A 16,534-nucleotide genomic window follows, 5' to 3' on the forward strand; every position below is an offset into this window, starting at 1 on the left:
AGGCTTCACAGACACAAACGATTCCCCGTCAGCTCTGGTACAGACGAGATACCGGGGCAAATACCTGTCGCTCTCATTCATAGCCTTTTGTTCCTCCCATGGTGTGGCGAGGGAGGGGAACGATTTGGGTTCATAAACGTTACCTTTAAAATGGGCCCTCGAACGCTTAGAGACTGCTGGTGGCTGGCCACCAGCAAGAGAAGATGTGCCACGCTTCATTGCGTGTCATCCACCCTGATGCCACCTACTCCGACCAAGGGCCCTCCCCACGGGCGCCACCCAGCCACAGCAAAGGCCACCTGGCAGGATGGCCATTGCCGGGAGTCCCGATGCCCCAGGGAGATGGGCATCTACTCCTTGGCATACGTGGGGAGTTAATGGCGCAGGCATCAGTAGAGCGATCCTTGTGTTGTCAGGGGGCTACAACCAAGAGGGTACATGGCGGCCCCACCACAACGGACTGGCTACCGTGCTGGATGTTAGGTGACATGTGGTCCATGGTCGCCGTCAGTGCAGTAAGTGGCCCTGCACATCGCTTGGCAGAAAGTGCACGCAGGAGCGTATCCATGCCCATGAGATGTAGAGCAGGCAGGACTGCAACGCAACGACGAAAAAGCTGGCGAAAGTTCTCAACGCAAGATGGACACAATGCACCAAGTAAGGCGCCCTTCCCCAATCGGCTCGCTCTTCGGAAAAATTTTGAGATATGGAGGTCAAACCCGACAGGGGACCATCACATAAGGCCGAAACGTTGGAGACTCCTTTTAGTCGCCTCTTACGACAGGCAGGAATACCGCAGGCCGATTCTTACCCCCGAACCCGCAGGGGGATTACAAATGTCTGCTTGTGTCTGTGTATGTGCGGATGGATATGTGTGTGTGTGTGTGTGTGTGTGTGTGTGTGTGTGTGTGTGTGTGTGTATACCTGTCCATTTGGAAGGTGAAGCATATACATGGATGCCTTTAGGGGGAGTTACTTGAGACAGTATTAGAATTTGAGCCCAAGTTCTTGACTGAGTTTTGGTCTATGAATAAGCAGCAGTCTGTGTTGAGGGATTTCTGGGGAGGAGAGGTATACAACCAACAGAGGGGTAGCTTAAAGGCCTTGTGCCAAAAGTTGGTTGATAAAAGTAAATATCTTGACAACAAATTGGATGCTGAGATGATTATACTGGGTCTGGAGAATAAACTGCCCACACATGTAACGTAAAAGTGACCATGAACCACACCTATTTCACACCAATCCTTGAATGTACTCTACTAAACAAAAACCTCAGCATAATTCAGGCAACAGAAATGAGAGTGATTAGAACTATGAATCAAACAACTAGAAAGGACAAAATCAGGAATGAGGTGAATGGAAAAGTGGCTGGTATTGAGGTTCCTGGTACAAGTGTCAAAGTAATGCAGGCTTCAGTGAGTGGGCACATAATGACAATGAACAGTGAAAGACCTGCCAAAAAGTATTTCAACCTGAACCTTGTAGGAAGAAGACCACTGGAAAGACCAAGAAAATGCTGATAGAGGCTGTAAGACCAGATGTGGAAGAGAAAGGACACAAATGGAAAGTTGTCTTAGAACAGAAGTTTTATGAAGACAGAAGCAGATGGCGAGTGTTTGTACACCACACATGGGAAACTGGAGTCACGAAACGATGATGACAATGATGATGATGATGATGATGATGATGATGATGGTGATGGTGATGATGATGACATGTCTTTGGTGTGACATTATAAGCGAGTGACTGCGTGTGAGATCGCTCTCCAAGTTTTTATATATTTTTAGGTTTCAGACACATTTTTTAACGGTTTTTGTGATAATATTTACTATAAAAGTGACGTATTAGTGGTTTCTTCATTCACCTCTGCCTTTCTTGTGTTGTGACCTGATATTTGTTAGTGTTTCGTATCGAGCAACTTAACCTCTTGCCTGTGTTTACATTCTGCGCTGACCAGTTGCAGCTGTAGTGGCGCATTGAAAGCTAATTACTAATTAATTGTTTGTGTATAGTGGTTTATTTAGGAACTTTAGTAGTCTTCAACCGGTGTTCTTGGTGTTTTCTGGTGAAATAATTTCAGAAGAACCTTTTGGGAACTGTTTTCAGCTTCGTTACTGTGTCATTAGACGTTTGATTCTCTTTCTGTATTAGTCTTTTGTTATATTCACATTTGTTGTTTATTAATACTGTTAATAATAGTAGTTACTTCCCTTGTAGAGTAAGTTTGTGATTATTGTAGTCAGTTTTTTAACATCTTCTTATTGTAGTAGTGGAACTTAGAAAAAGTAAAATTTTACCATGAGTGAGAAGTGTGGGCTTTGCCGTAGGTTCTTGAGTAGTGGATTGTGGTGTGAGACTTGTTTGAAGTATTTTCACTGGGGGGAATGCAGTGGGGAAGCCAGTGGGCATTCTGGTGAGATCCTCTCCTGGAACTGCAGGTTATGTAACAAGAGTAAGCTGACAGAGGAGCAGGAGCGTAAGATCTGTGCCCTTCAGGCGCAGTTGAAAAACGCACAGGAGGAGCTAGATAGGATGAGGAGGGAGAAGGGGGTTGGGGAATGGGAGCTGGCTGTTGGCAAGAGATCTGCTAGGAGGAGGAGATTTTCAGATAGTTTTACTATTGGTGTTTACAATAGATATGACCAACTAGTAGCTGTAGATGTAGGAAGTATGCAGCAGACATCAGTAGTTACAGTGGCTAGAACAGCTGCAAAGTCGAAGAGGAAGAAGAAGGTTCTGCTGTTAGGTAGTTCTCATGGCAGAGGTGTAGGCCAGCAGTTGCAGGATGTGCTGGGGAGTGAGTACCAGGTCACCAGCATTGTGAAGCCTAATGCAGGATTGGCTCAGGTGACTGTTAACATAGGGGGGTTATGTAGGGATTTTAGTAAAGAGGATCAGGTAGTGATTGTGGGTGGGGCTGGTAATAGTATTGATAGGGATGGGGAGTATAACATAGACGGTGACCTGGAAAAGATAGCCACTCAGACTGGCAACACGAATGTGCATTTTGTGGAACTGTTTCAGCGTCACGATCGGTCTCATCTTAATACAGACGTCAGGCATAATAACATGAGACTTGGGGGTGCGCTGATGACAGAAAACATGAATCACATTTCAGTGGTGTCGGTGGAGTCTATCAGCAGGACGGGTTTCACTAGACATGGCCTGGACCTCAACAGGTGTGGGAAGGGGAGGTTGGCAAAGCTTATAGGTGACAGCATAGGTGGGGTTGGTGGGATCACTCATGGGAAAATTCCTGCAGTAGTGGGTGTTAGAGCTGCACCTTTTTTAGATTGAAGTCAGCTGATAGGTATTCCTGCTTAAGGGAAGTCTCTCTAACAAAGGAACCACTTTTGACAAAGCTTAGGTATCCGAGTAATGAGGGAATTAGTATATTTCATCAAAATATACAAGGTATTAGAGATAAAGTTAGTGAATTGCTTATAGATGTTGACTCTGAAATTATTGGTATATCTGAACACTTCTTAAATAAGGAGATAATTCAGAGGCTTCCTTTACCACGATACAGGTTGGCTGGCAGCTTTTCGAGGAGCTCTTTGCGGTGTGGGGGAGTAGCCATGTGTGTGAAAAACGGCATCCCATTTGAGTCAATTGATGTTTCAAAGTACTGCACTGAAAAGGTGTTTGAATGTTGTGCAGGTGTGGTTAAATTTAATGGAGCTAAACTTGTAACTGTTGTTATTTATAGATCCCCAGACTCCGATTTCACAACATTTTTGCTAAAGCTAGAGGAGGTTCTTGGTTCACTTTATAGGAAATACAAAAAATTAGTTATATGTGGTGACTTCAATATTAATTGTATAAGTGATTGTGCAAGGAAGAGGATGCTGGTAGACCTCTTTAATTCATATAATCTTATGCAAACCGTATTCTTTCCAATGAGAGTGCAAGGGAACAGTAGAACAACCGTAGACAACATTTTTGTTCATTCCTCATTACTAGAAGGGCATTCTGTTAGCAAAAAGGTGAATGGCCTTTCAGATCATGATGAACAAATTTTAACTCCAAAAGGTTTCTGTGCTGCAACACGTGTTAAATATAGTCATCAGCTGTTTAGGAAAGCTGATCCAGTTGCTGTAGAGACTTTTGTAAACCTTATCAAGGAACAAGAGTGGCAAGATGTTTATAGCGCTGATACAGTAGACGATAAATATAATGCTTTTCTCAAGACTTTTCTCATGCTCTTTGAAAGTTGCTTTCCGTTAGAACGTTCAAAATAGGGTACTAGCACAAACAGGCAGCCTGGGTGGCTGACTAGAGGGATAAGAATATCTTGTAGAACAAAGTGGCAATTATATCAAAACGTTAGAAACAGTTAAAATCTAAATGCAGCAGCCCATTACAAACAGTATTGTAAGGTGCTTAAAAATGTTATTAGGAAGGCAAAAAGTATGTGGTATGCAGATAGAATAGCTAAGTCTCAGGATAAAATTAAAACCATATGGTCAGTCGTAAAGGAAGTGGCTGGTCTGCAGAGACAGGTCGAGGATATAGAATCAGTGCGTAGTGGGAATGTCCGTGTTACTGATAAGTTGCATATATGTACACTATTTAATAATTACTTTCTGAATATAGCAGGTGAACTAAATAGAAACCTAGTCCCAACAGGGAATCATACAGCGCTCTTAGAAAAAAGTGTTCCGAGACTGTTACCTGAAATGCTCCTCCATGATACTGACAAGAGGGAGATTGAGTTAATAATTAAATCACTAAAGACCAAGAACTCTCATGGATATGATGGGGTATCTAGCAGAATACTGAAGTATTGTTCTATGTATGTTAGCTCAGTACTTAGCCATATCTGTAACTTTTCCTTTAGGAGTGGTCGGTTTCCTGACCGATTAAAGTACTCGGTAGTGAAGCCACTTTATAAAAAGGGAGACATTGATAATGTTGACAATTTTAGAACCATTTCTATGCCATCGGTGTTTGCTAAAGTTATCGAGAAGGTTGTATATACAAGGTTACTGGAGCATTTAAATTCACATAATTTGCTGTCAAATGTTCAGTTTGGTTTTAGAAATGGTTTAACAACTGAAAATGCTATATTCTCTTTTCTCTGTGAGGTTTTGGATGGATTAAATAAAAGGTTGCGAACGCTAGGTGTTTTCCTTGATTTAACGAAGGCTTTTGACTGTGTTGACCACAAAATATTACTGCAGAAGTTGGACCATTATGGAGTAAGGGGAGTAGCTTACAATTGGTTCGCCTCTTACTTTAAGAACAGAAAGCAGAAGGTAATTCTCCGCAATATTGAGAGTGGTAGTGATGTTCAGTCCCAATGGGGCACTGTTTAGTGGGGCGTTCCCCAAGGGTCGGTGCTGGGGCCACTGCTGTTTCTTATTTATGTAAATGATGTGTCTTCTAGTATTACAGGTGATTCAAAAATATTTCTGTTTGCTGATGACACCAGCTTGATAGTGAAGGATCTTGTGTGTAATATTGAAACAGTAACAAATAATGTAGTTCATGAAATAAGTTTGTGGCTTGTGGAAAATAATTTGATGCTAAATCACAGTAAGACTCAGTTTTTAAAGTTTCTAACTCACAATTCAACAAGAACCGATATTTTGATCAGACAGAATGGGCATATTATAAGCGAGACAGAACAGTTCAAGTTCCTAGGTGTTCGGATAGATAGTAAGCTGTTGTGGAAAGCCCATGTCCAGGATCTTGTTCAGAAACTAAATGCTGCTTTATTTACCATTAGAACAGTATCTGAAATAAGTGACACTTCAACACGAAAAGTAGTCTACTTTGCATATTTTCATATGCTTATGCCGTATGGTGTTTTTTTTTTTTTTTTTTTTTTTTTTTTTTTTTTTTTTTTTTTGGGTAATTCTTCTGATTCAAAGAGGGTATTTTTGGCTCAGAAACGGGCTGTTCGAGCTATATGTGGTGTAAGTTCGAGAACCTCTTGTCGACCCCTATTCAATAGTCTGGGAATTCTGACATTGCCCTCACAGTATATATTTTCTTTAATGTCGTTTGTTGTTAGCAATATTAGCCTATTCCCAAGAGTTAGCAGCTTTCACTCAGTTAATACTAGGCAGAAATCAAATCTGCATGTGGAATGCACTTCCTTGACTCTTATGGAGAAAGGAGTGCAGTATTCTGCTGCGTCCATTTTCAGTAAGCTACCACAAGAACTCAAAAATCTTAGCAGTAGCCCAAACTCTTTTAAGTCTAAACTGAAGAGTTTCCTCATGGCTCACTCCTTCTATTCAGTCGAGGAGCTCCTGGAAGAGCTAAAAAATTAAGCAAATTTCAGTGTTACATTGTTGATTTTCTTTATTTAAACTTGCGACTTGTCACCTGAATATGTTTTTTTATATTTCATTTTATCTGTTTCTAATATCGTGTTATAATTTCATGTATTGACTCGTTCCATGACCATGGAGACTGACAAATGGTAGTTGCAGCACCTAGAGATAATGCTGAGTGACTTATTAATTTCTTAGAAACAATTCAGAGAATTTATTCCAGTGATGGGCTAAGGATGATTGTAGGTACAATGGATAGGGTAATAGAGGAGAGTAGCAGTGAATGACAGAAATGACAAGCAGAGGATGTCAAACCAATGGGATAACAATCGTGGCAGGTGGTGGTCACCAAATAGGGGAAGGAATGTTGGACCACTAGACAAGAGCACAGAGATAAGGGACAACCTCATCTAGAAAATGTGGGCCTGGGAAATGGGAATTAATTCCTGCTAGGGGTCGGGCATAAGCAAGATTGGAGAGAGGGCCACAAGAAAATGGTAACTAGGGAGCCACAAGAAAACAGGAACTAGAGGGACGGGAACTGGGGGAACAAGGTGCCGGTTTGAAGGCGGCAAGAACAAAACAGAGTTCTTTTAGTTGCTAAAGGGGAGGAGGAGTCAGGGTCATTGGAAAATAGGAATAACCAGGTAGCTGAAGTGGTAGCAGTTTTGGATGAAAGGAAACGTAGTTCCGGGGAAGAAGGATTGGAATTCAAGTCTTTGGAGATACAGGTTGATGAAATAGAACAGAATATTGAAAACACCATGGAAGGTTGTATTACTGTGAGGGTTTCCAGATGGTATTAGGCACGTAAAGCAAAATAGCGAATGCAAAGACATTGGTTGGTTGATATTGTGGTCTAGTGAGGATGGAGGTGAAGGATATTTGAGACAAAAGTATGAGACGGAACAGAAAAGGATGTCTGAAGGGGAAAAAGGAATAGAAAGTGAGGATGAAAGGAAAGGTGAAGATATTATAAAGGAATTTGTTTCTGACAAGCATGGTGTGTTTGCTAGGAACGCTGAATATGATGGTGAAGAATCAATTATGGACCAAGTATTAGTGGCAGAATAACTAAATCAATGTTGCAGTCTGAATCTGTTGGTCAGAATGGGAAATCTGCAAGTGAAATGTAAAATCTGAGATGAAGATAGTTGACTGTGGTAAGAGAACAGATTAGTGCCGAGTTATTTGATGAAGACTAGTCCTTGGTTGATGGAGTAGAAGATAACCATTCGGTCATTCACACTGAAGTATGGTGAGTTTCCATGAAAGCTTTGCTAGGCAGTGGAAGTGACGTATATCACAGGCATGGTATTAGTCAATGGCTAAGCCACAGGAGTTGGTAAACATGCTGGTAATGGGGGTAAAGACTATTGGGGTGACAGGCAAACTGACAAAAGCAATTAAGTGGGAAGTTTTATTGCACATTTCAGTACTGAGTCATGGAAAAGAATTTCAGTTCTTCATAATTCATGGGCTAACAGTATAACTACTTTTTGGGGTAGGCCTGTTCAGAAAATTGAAAGGGAAGACTGACTTTGCAAAAGTGGTGTTTTGGAGACACACACACACACACAGTGAGAAGACTTAAGGCAGGTTTTGCGTATAAATAAAATGGCATTTTCTGGTAGACCAGGACTGGTGAATTGGTTTGAATGTAAATTAGAGGTGAAAAAGCACATTTCATTATTTGGAAAGCCTTTTTCCATACTGGTTGCCAGACAGGAGGTGGTACATAAAGAAATCAAAGAACTGTAGACTGGGGAGATAACTGAGTGGTACCAAAGTGTGTATAACAAACCTTTAGTAATTGTGGGGAAGAAATGTGGAACTGAGGGATTAGTCCTTGATGCACATCATTTGAATCAAAACTGTGGAATGGCAAAATGATGGGCCTGGCAATATGGAGGAGAGGCTACAAAAGGTTCATGCAACCAAGTACTTAACATCACTACTTATTACTTGTGGGTGCTGGAATATAAAGCCTGCAGGAGAGTCAAGGAAATATACTGTCTTCCTTCACAACAGAAAATACTATCAATTCCGGATGGTTGCCTTCAGGTTAAATGTGGGAGTAAATGTTTTTATTCAGGCAATGGAGGGATTGTTGGGTAGAAGTTTGTTGAGAAGGGTTACTGTTTATGTAGATGAAAATTTCAGGGTTGTCAGAAGTTTTCCAAAGTGAAATTCCCCAATTTCCAGATACAGTTTTAGTATTTTTACCTGACAAATTCTGGAATCTGAAAGATAAGTAAAACAGGCAAGTTGACAAAAAATGTACAAACTCCTGCATTTAAGAATGTTTTACTAACTCTAATTTTGAATGAACAGCAAGTATTTTTCTCCTTTATAGGTTTTATAATATAAAAGGATAAGTAAAAAGGTAAATTGTGTAAATAAAAGTAAAAAATTATATTTTCCAGTGTTTTTTTTTAAATTTTCCTGATTTTCAGAAATTGTGGCAACCCTGTATTTTTATTTCAAGCCCGAGTTGGGAAGAGCATCATAATTTGTTGAATGATGTACTACCTGCTTGGGACACGGGGAGAATGAATGTAAAGCTAGCAGAGTCAGAATTTGTCAAGAATAAAGTTAAGTTTTTGGGGTATGTTATTGGTGAACTGGGGGATAGCATTAGATCCTGAGAATCTGAACACAATGTTGAGCTTGTTTGGTTTTTATAGCAGTTTTGTGAGTAGGCACTTGTTTAATCATCTGTAGCTCATGCAACTGCTAAAGAGGAATACCATTTGGGTGTGGACTGAGTGATGCGAAAAAGTGTTTAGAAGTCTGAAGGAGGTATGCTTCATGGCAAAATATTATACCATCACAATTTTAGTGCATATTTTGCATCACTACAGATGCATGTAGATATGGGCTGGGTGTGGGAGTGTTTCAGAATGTATCCACATCAGAAGGTATGATGTGCCACTGGGCAATTGTGTTTGGCAGGTGAACATTTTCAGCATGAGAGAGGAATTGTAGTGTGTCTGAATTGCAAGATCTCTCTATGGTGTGGGGGTTCCATAAATATGAATGCTACTTACTGGGAAACAAAACTGTGGTATTTTTGGATCATAAGGCATTAAGCTTTCTTAGAACCTGTGGGTTGCTACATAGTAGACCCACTATGTGGCCTTTGTATTTACACCAATTTGAAATGGAGATATGTTACATAAGAGGTGATGAAAGTGTCATAATGGATGCTCTGTCTCAGATGCCAAGGGTGAATAGGGGTAATCAGGGCAGAGTAGAGGACAAGGGTGAGATAAAGACACTATAATTTGGAAAGGTCGAAGGTGAGGGCTTGACTAGAAAGGTGTTGGAGAGAATTAGGTGTGAGCAAAATGCAGGTGAGAACCTGACACCAGTCAAGCATTATTTGAACTTGGTTATTGAAAGGTCACAGTCTATTATGAACAGCACAAGAGTGTTCTTTTTAGGAGGAATGATGGTAAAGTGGAAGGAGTGATATGAAATGATTATCAAATTGCAACATTTAAACATCAAAGAACAAGAGCTCCTGAAAGTCATGACTGGTAAACATAATTATATTTAGTTATTCATCTAACTTATACATAAGGCAAATGAAAGATATGGGGCTTTCTCTGTGCTATTATTTATACCGTTCAGTTTCATTGCAGCAATCATGAACAGCTTCATGAATATAGATGTGCTAGATACAGAGAAAACTAGTGAACTGACAAAGGATGCTCTTTCACATGAGGACGATGATGATGATGAAGAGGCTGCCCTTTCCCCAAAGACACCTATGTCAAATTCCTTTACTGGTACAATGGGACAGGGATGTAAAACTGAGGAAATAAGTTATGATGAAGCTTGATGTGAAGACATAGTATTGGCAAATACCGCCTTGCCCCTGTGTGTGACAGAGGACTATACAAAACAAGCTATCGCCTTTTGGAAAAGTGGAAGAAGTGAAATTATCTTTCAGGACCATAAAGTGGAACTTTAAATTATTAAAACATGGAACATACACAACACTGCAGTTTCTGTATTACTGATACTACCAGGTGGAACATACTGTCAACTGCTTGATGTATTTGGTTTCTGCATTTTCACGGGTTTTGTCCACAGGTTTAACAACTCGGTGTGACTTCTGGGCATTGATGTGAGTTTTGGTCAGAGTAACATCATCTTTCAAATGCAATCTCTTCTTTAAAGACAATTATGTGCACCAGCATTTTGGCTAGTCTTCCTGTAAACTTCAGTCATCGGCTAGATTATTTCGAACATCCAGTAAAATACTGCTTTGACACTGGTAATGTGCTTTGCTCACTGTGTCAAAGTGTGATGCTTCTAATCTGTAGCTGATGCCAGAGGACTCTTTGCTCTTAACATTTTTATGTAGCGACTCAGAAATGCAGTGTAAATGAATGAAATGAGTGAGTGTTTCATTAAAGAAGTAGTATAGCACTATTTAATTATAAACATCTCTGTTGTCCATTATTTTCTCTGGACTGTAAAGCTGATACTGTTTCAGTGACATCCGTTTGCAGGTGTAGCACTAATCTTCTGTGTAATTGGCATAATTAAATGAAAAATTATTAACTTCATTCCACAGTAATTCTTCAGTTACTTAGGTTTATTCATTTTGATATACAAGGTGCCCATAAATAAAGTTCCAGTTCCAAACGCTGCAGAAAGGGAACTACTGTTGGGAATGATGTCAAATTTGAACCTCATATTACTGATGCAGGTAGAAACGTTGTGAAATAAAATAATAATAATAATAACAATAATAATAATGAAAATCTGACCAGCAGACGGTGTTGTAGTAAGCATCAGGATATGCATACCAACTGATACCAGCACATGGTTGTTCCTCAATTTGCATCCGACACACCCAATATGGCTGTCTCCATGAAGGACTGCATGCTGCTGGTGAAGCTCTTTTACAAAAACACTGACTGTGTGCCAGTAGCCCTGCAGAAGTTCCAGGCACTCACAGGTGTGAAAAAAAGGTATTGATCCAATGTCTGCTGAAAACGATTAAAGAATTCAAAAGGACAGGTTCTTTTGAGGAGGAAAGCAGTTGATATGATGTCTGTTGAAGATATGGCCACGGCATTGCACGATAGATTGCGCTGAGTGGTGGTGTGCAAACATGCATTGGCCGAACAGCAGACATGCCTGTGAGCACAGTGAATAAAATCCTTTGAAATGTCCTACATTTCTATTTATACAAAATTACACATGTTCAGGAGTTGCTTCCTGCTGACCTGCTAGCAAGACAAATGTTTGCTCTGGAATTTCTTGCTCAGGGAAGTGAGCAATGAAAGACCATGGAACATTCTGCAACAGACAATGCCCATTTCTATCTCCAAGGACTTTTCAATAAGCAGAATTGTGGAATGTGGGCAACAGAAAATTGCGCATTAACTAGTACCACTTTATTCTGCAAATACAACTGTATGGTGCAGGTTGATGGCATTGTTTATCACAAGGCAATATTTTTTTGAGGAGATGAGTCCTGCAGGGCCTGTTACCTGTTATCGTCGCTGCTGTCGGACACATCCTGGGAATGGGTGGATAGTTCTTCTTGGGCACTATCAGACTGGACGCATAGGAGCGCCGTCATGAAACAGTCTTCGAAGTTTCAACGGCTTTGTTCTCAACCCACGATATCTGATGACGACACCCGTCGACGGACAGTGATTAACCTCCCGAGTAAAGAACTGGATGACGCCACACTGTCAGTGTTGGAGAAAGGCCTGAATTTTGCCCCTACACCGAGGAATGTGCCTATCACCGAATTCATCTGCGCAGTCGAACAAGCAGTGTCCAGCTTTTCGGAGGACCAAGCTGAAGAGATTAGGCAAGAGGTCTCACATACATTGCGGCGGGCACTGCCTCCATGGAGTAACATCTCTTCTCTCGAAAGGGCAGGCGTCTGGTCTATTAGAGAAGACGAAGATCTGATAGTTCTACCAGCGGACAAAGGCAATGCAACGGTTCTTCTGTCACGTGGTGACTATCTGGGAAAGATGGATCTCTTACTTGAAGACTCAGCATACAGAACATTGCAGGATGACCCAACTGAACGGATAAAACGGAAGACGCTTTCACTGCTGAAGAAGAGTTCTTTACCTGATGACGTTCTCAAAAAACTTCGTCCTGGTGCTGCCGTGCCACCGAGATTATATGGTCTACCCAAGATTCATAAGAAAGGGGCCCCTTCGTCCGATCGTGAGTAATTTGGGTGCTCCTACCTACAATCTAGCCAAGTATTTAGCATCTGTTCTTGGCCCTCACGTTGGTAAATGCGAACATCACATTTCCAATTCTATGGTGTTTATTCAGAGATTGAAGTCCTTGTCTCTTAGTCCCTCGGATTTACTTGTGAGCTTTGATGTCGTGTCGCTTTTTACCCCGGTTCCTCTGGAAGAATCATTGCAATTAATTGGTGAGAAACTGGATGAGGAAACAACCAGGCTTTGTCGCCACGTGCTGATGTCGACGTACTTTTTATTCAATGACAAATATTTTGAACAGACTGACGGAGTGGCTATGGGGAGCCCATTGTCGCCAATATTTTTATGGAAGATTTTGAGGACATGGCACTGAAGACGGCGTCCTTAAAACCAACCTGTTTCTGGAGGTATGTTGACGATACGTTTATGGTGTGGCCTCATGGGAGAGAAGCTCTTGACCGCATCCTACATCATTTTAATTCCCTGCATCCTTGCATCAAGTTTACCATGGAGGTGGAAAGTGATGGAAAGCTTCCATTTCTGGATGTTCTGGTGTACAGAAAGGATGATGGGACACTGGGACACAGTGTTTATCGAAAACCTATGCACACGGACCGTTACCTGCATGCTTCTAGCTGTCATCCATCATTCCAGCGTACGGGGGTCCTGCGGATGTTGGCGAGAAGAGCTTATGCCATTTCAGATGGAGAAAGCTTGACACAAGAATTGGACCATCTTAAGGTTGTGTTCAAGCAGAATGGCTATACAGATAAACAGATCCGTCGTGCTTTCCAGTTTGGACCTTCGCCTGAACCACCAGAAGATACCTGCAAATTGGTGGCTTTTCTGCCTTTTGCTGGGAGCATTTCCTCGAAGATAGGAACAATTCTGAAAAGATACCATATCAAAAGTATTTTTCGTCCGCCAGCCAAGATTAGAGCGCTCCTTGGCTCTGTAAAGGATGGCTTGGGTTTGAGGAAGCCCGGTGTGTACAAGATACCTTGCCACTGTGGGAAGGCTTATATTGGTCAGACAATCCGGACCATTCAAGACCAATGTGTTGAGCATCAGCGGCACACACGGCTGCTTCAACCTGAGAAATTTGCAGTGGCGGAGCACTGTCTCACCGAGGGACACAGAATGCTCTATGACGAGACACAAATGGTTGCCCCTGCATCTCGCTATTGGGACTGTGTTTTACAAGAATCCATAGAGATTCATTTATCTGACAATCTTATTAATAGAGACAAGGGTTATCTTTTAGGTAAGACTTGGGACCCGGTGTTATCTGACATTAAAAAACAACGGTCTGTGTTTCGATCGTCGGAATAAAATTTTTTTAATTTTTGACAGCGATATCTCGATTTCGCCTATTTCCACCACTGGTGGCGCGGTATGTTTACTGCGCTAGAGGGCAGTTATGGCACCTTCTCGCGCACGCGTTGTGGGTCTTCTGCGGCCTATATAGGGGCCGCCGCTTGCGCTAGGAAGTCAGTTCTGGCGAGATCGTGCACCAGCACTCTCACCTGAAGATGGCGGCCAGTTGGACCGCGGAAATATTGTGTCATGAAGATGTTATGATCCGGCTGCATACCCGAGAAGAATATTATCAATTATTACGCCGGGAAAGCCTTCGTAGCCACAAGGATGGTGTAATGTGCAACTCAAACCATAGCCGTTGTATTACAATTCATCTGTAATTTGTAGCTGACCCTATTTATGTTAAGACTTTTGCAGCACCATGTATTGGTAAAATTTTCGTTAAATGATTTTTGTTCCACGATGTTTCTCCCCACGTCAATCATATGCTGTTCAAATTTGATGTCATTCTGAGCAGTGGTTCTCTTTCCACAGTGTTTTGAATCTGAAAATTAAATTATGGAGACCCTGTATATATAAGTGCTGCAGAATAGCAGTATGAGAATATTGTTAAAATAATACTGTCTGTGTATGTGCATGAAGTTGAGATATCATGTACTCATATTAGTTACCTCCTTTTCACATAAAAAACCTGTATTCTCAAACAGGATTTCCAAATATGTTGGGCATATGTGTTCCTTGCCATCCTCCTCTTCCTTGACTTCGACTCCCATGAATATGAGAGCTCTAACTGTCACTCTGCTGTACAATACTTTGTGCTCAGGCATTAAGGCTATACATTCATATCATCACTGCATCCTATTAAAATTATGGCCCAAATTTACAGTGACACACAGGCACTGACAATGCGGCTCGACACCGCTCTCATTTGGCGGCCACCACGCAATGTGATGTCTTGTTTTCATTGTGGCACTCACCACAACTGGACAGACTGCCCTCCTTGCAGTGCCATTTGTTATGGATGTGGAAAGCAAGGTCACCTGCAAAATGTCTGCTTGAGTAGTGAATGGAAATTCAAAAAGGCATACTTGATGACAATAAGAAAACTGACTTGATAAAGCCAGCTGCCCACACCCACGATCTTTTGTGGGGACACAGGTTCAACTGCTACTTTTTCAAAACAGATCTTGAGTGCCTCGGCCACATTATTAACAAGGCAGATTTGTGTCCTTCCACAAAACACCTCAAAGCGATTCAAGAATCGTCAGAACCCCAGAATCTTTCCATACTTTTGGCGGTTTTATGGAAAATCAATTACTACAAAAGATTCATACCCAGCACAACCACTCTTGCAGCACCCCTCAACCACCTACGGAGCCAAGGGTGAAAGTTCATGTGATCTAATAAATGTCAACATTCTTTCAGCTCACTTAAGCTATTGTCTCATCTATTATGACAACTATAAACATCTTTGCCTAGCCACAGATGCTCCATTGTACAGTCTTTCAGCTGTGCTCTCTTAGCAGATCAATGGTAGAACGATCTGTTACTTTTGCCTCCAAGTCATTGAACTTGGCACAAGTTAAATACTCACAATCTGACAAGTAAGCTCTTTCTTTCCTCTTCAGGTTGAGATGATTACCCCCATACAATTATAGCCTTCCTTCCACAATTTTTACAGACCACAAACCATTACGCTCCTTATTCAGATCTAACATACCCTTTCCTGACCAAATAGAGTTAAAAATTCAACAGTGGTCACTGTACTTGTATTGCTATAACATTGCATAACAAGCAGCCAGAAAATACGCAAATGCTTATGTCCTTTCCTTACTGCCAGACAGTCCAGATCAAGCTCCTAATGCCTTGGAAGATGTGTGTCAACATCAGACATCCATGATAAGACTCCAGTGGAGCTACTCCATGTTAGTCCATATTGCACTTTTCTCAATTTGCTCCTGCCCTGGCAACATCATCTGGCATCTTCTGTGGGCTCGTTTTAAGTCTGGTCAGCCTGCCAGGTATCATCTCTACAAAGGCAATCAAAGGTGGGGCCAGAGAAGTGTTTTGAGACAATGTGGGAGAGTGACATTTCTTGTGCACTGTATGTCTACATAACCATCAGCAGTACAGAGCTCCGCCTATTGACAATGATACTGCCTGGAGGCAACACGTTTCACACGAGCTGCCACCACGAGCTAACCTGAGACGAACATGGCATGCTGGCACCCTGGACCAGCTGTCCCACCTAGCAGTCAAGAGGCAGATTCCGCAGCCACTACAGTGGCCCACACTGACACCTAATGAAGCCACCATCAGACGATGAAGAAATGGATCGCTCTTTCCCCAACCTCTCGAGACCGAGTCTTTCCCCAGTGATTTTCCTTGATAAGCCTGTAACCCAAATGGGCAAAAGTGAAGCCTTAGGGATCGAGCTGCTGAAGACATCTCTGCCCGAGGCACTGTCTGGGCATCACAGGTCCCAACCATATGCATCGCATTCTGGGAAGGGGGAGTGCTACATTTTCTCTGAGCATAGCACCTCAGAGACAAAGACGCAAGCCTCCGTGGTTATGGTATATACAATGAGGAAATGCTGGCCAGTAATAACTGCACAGTCAAAGGAGGCCAAGAACAGAGTTTCCGTTTCACAACATAAGTGGTGCTAGAGAGGGCCTATCGATAAGCAACATAACATAATAACTTGGATAT

General features: G+C 41.8%; 1 protein-coding gene across 2 annotated transcripts in view; it reads right to left on the reverse strand.

The window, feature by feature from the left end:
* Nucleotides 1-16,534, reverse strand: part of LOC126236376 (guanine nucleotide-binding protein G(o) subunit alpha-like) — an 85,121-nt gene that overhangs the window by 28,606 nt on the left and 39,981 nt on the right. The gene's annotated exons all lie outside the window — the stretch shown is intronic.

Source organism: Schistocerca nitens, chromosome 2, assembly GCF_023898315.1.
Source record: "Schistocerca nitens isolate TAMUIC-IGC-003100 chromosome 2, iqSchNite1.1, whole genome shotgun sequence".
In the NCBI taxonomy this organism is placed as follows: Eukaryota; Metazoa; Arthropoda; class Insecta; order Orthoptera; family Acrididae; genus Schistocerca; species Schistocerca nitens.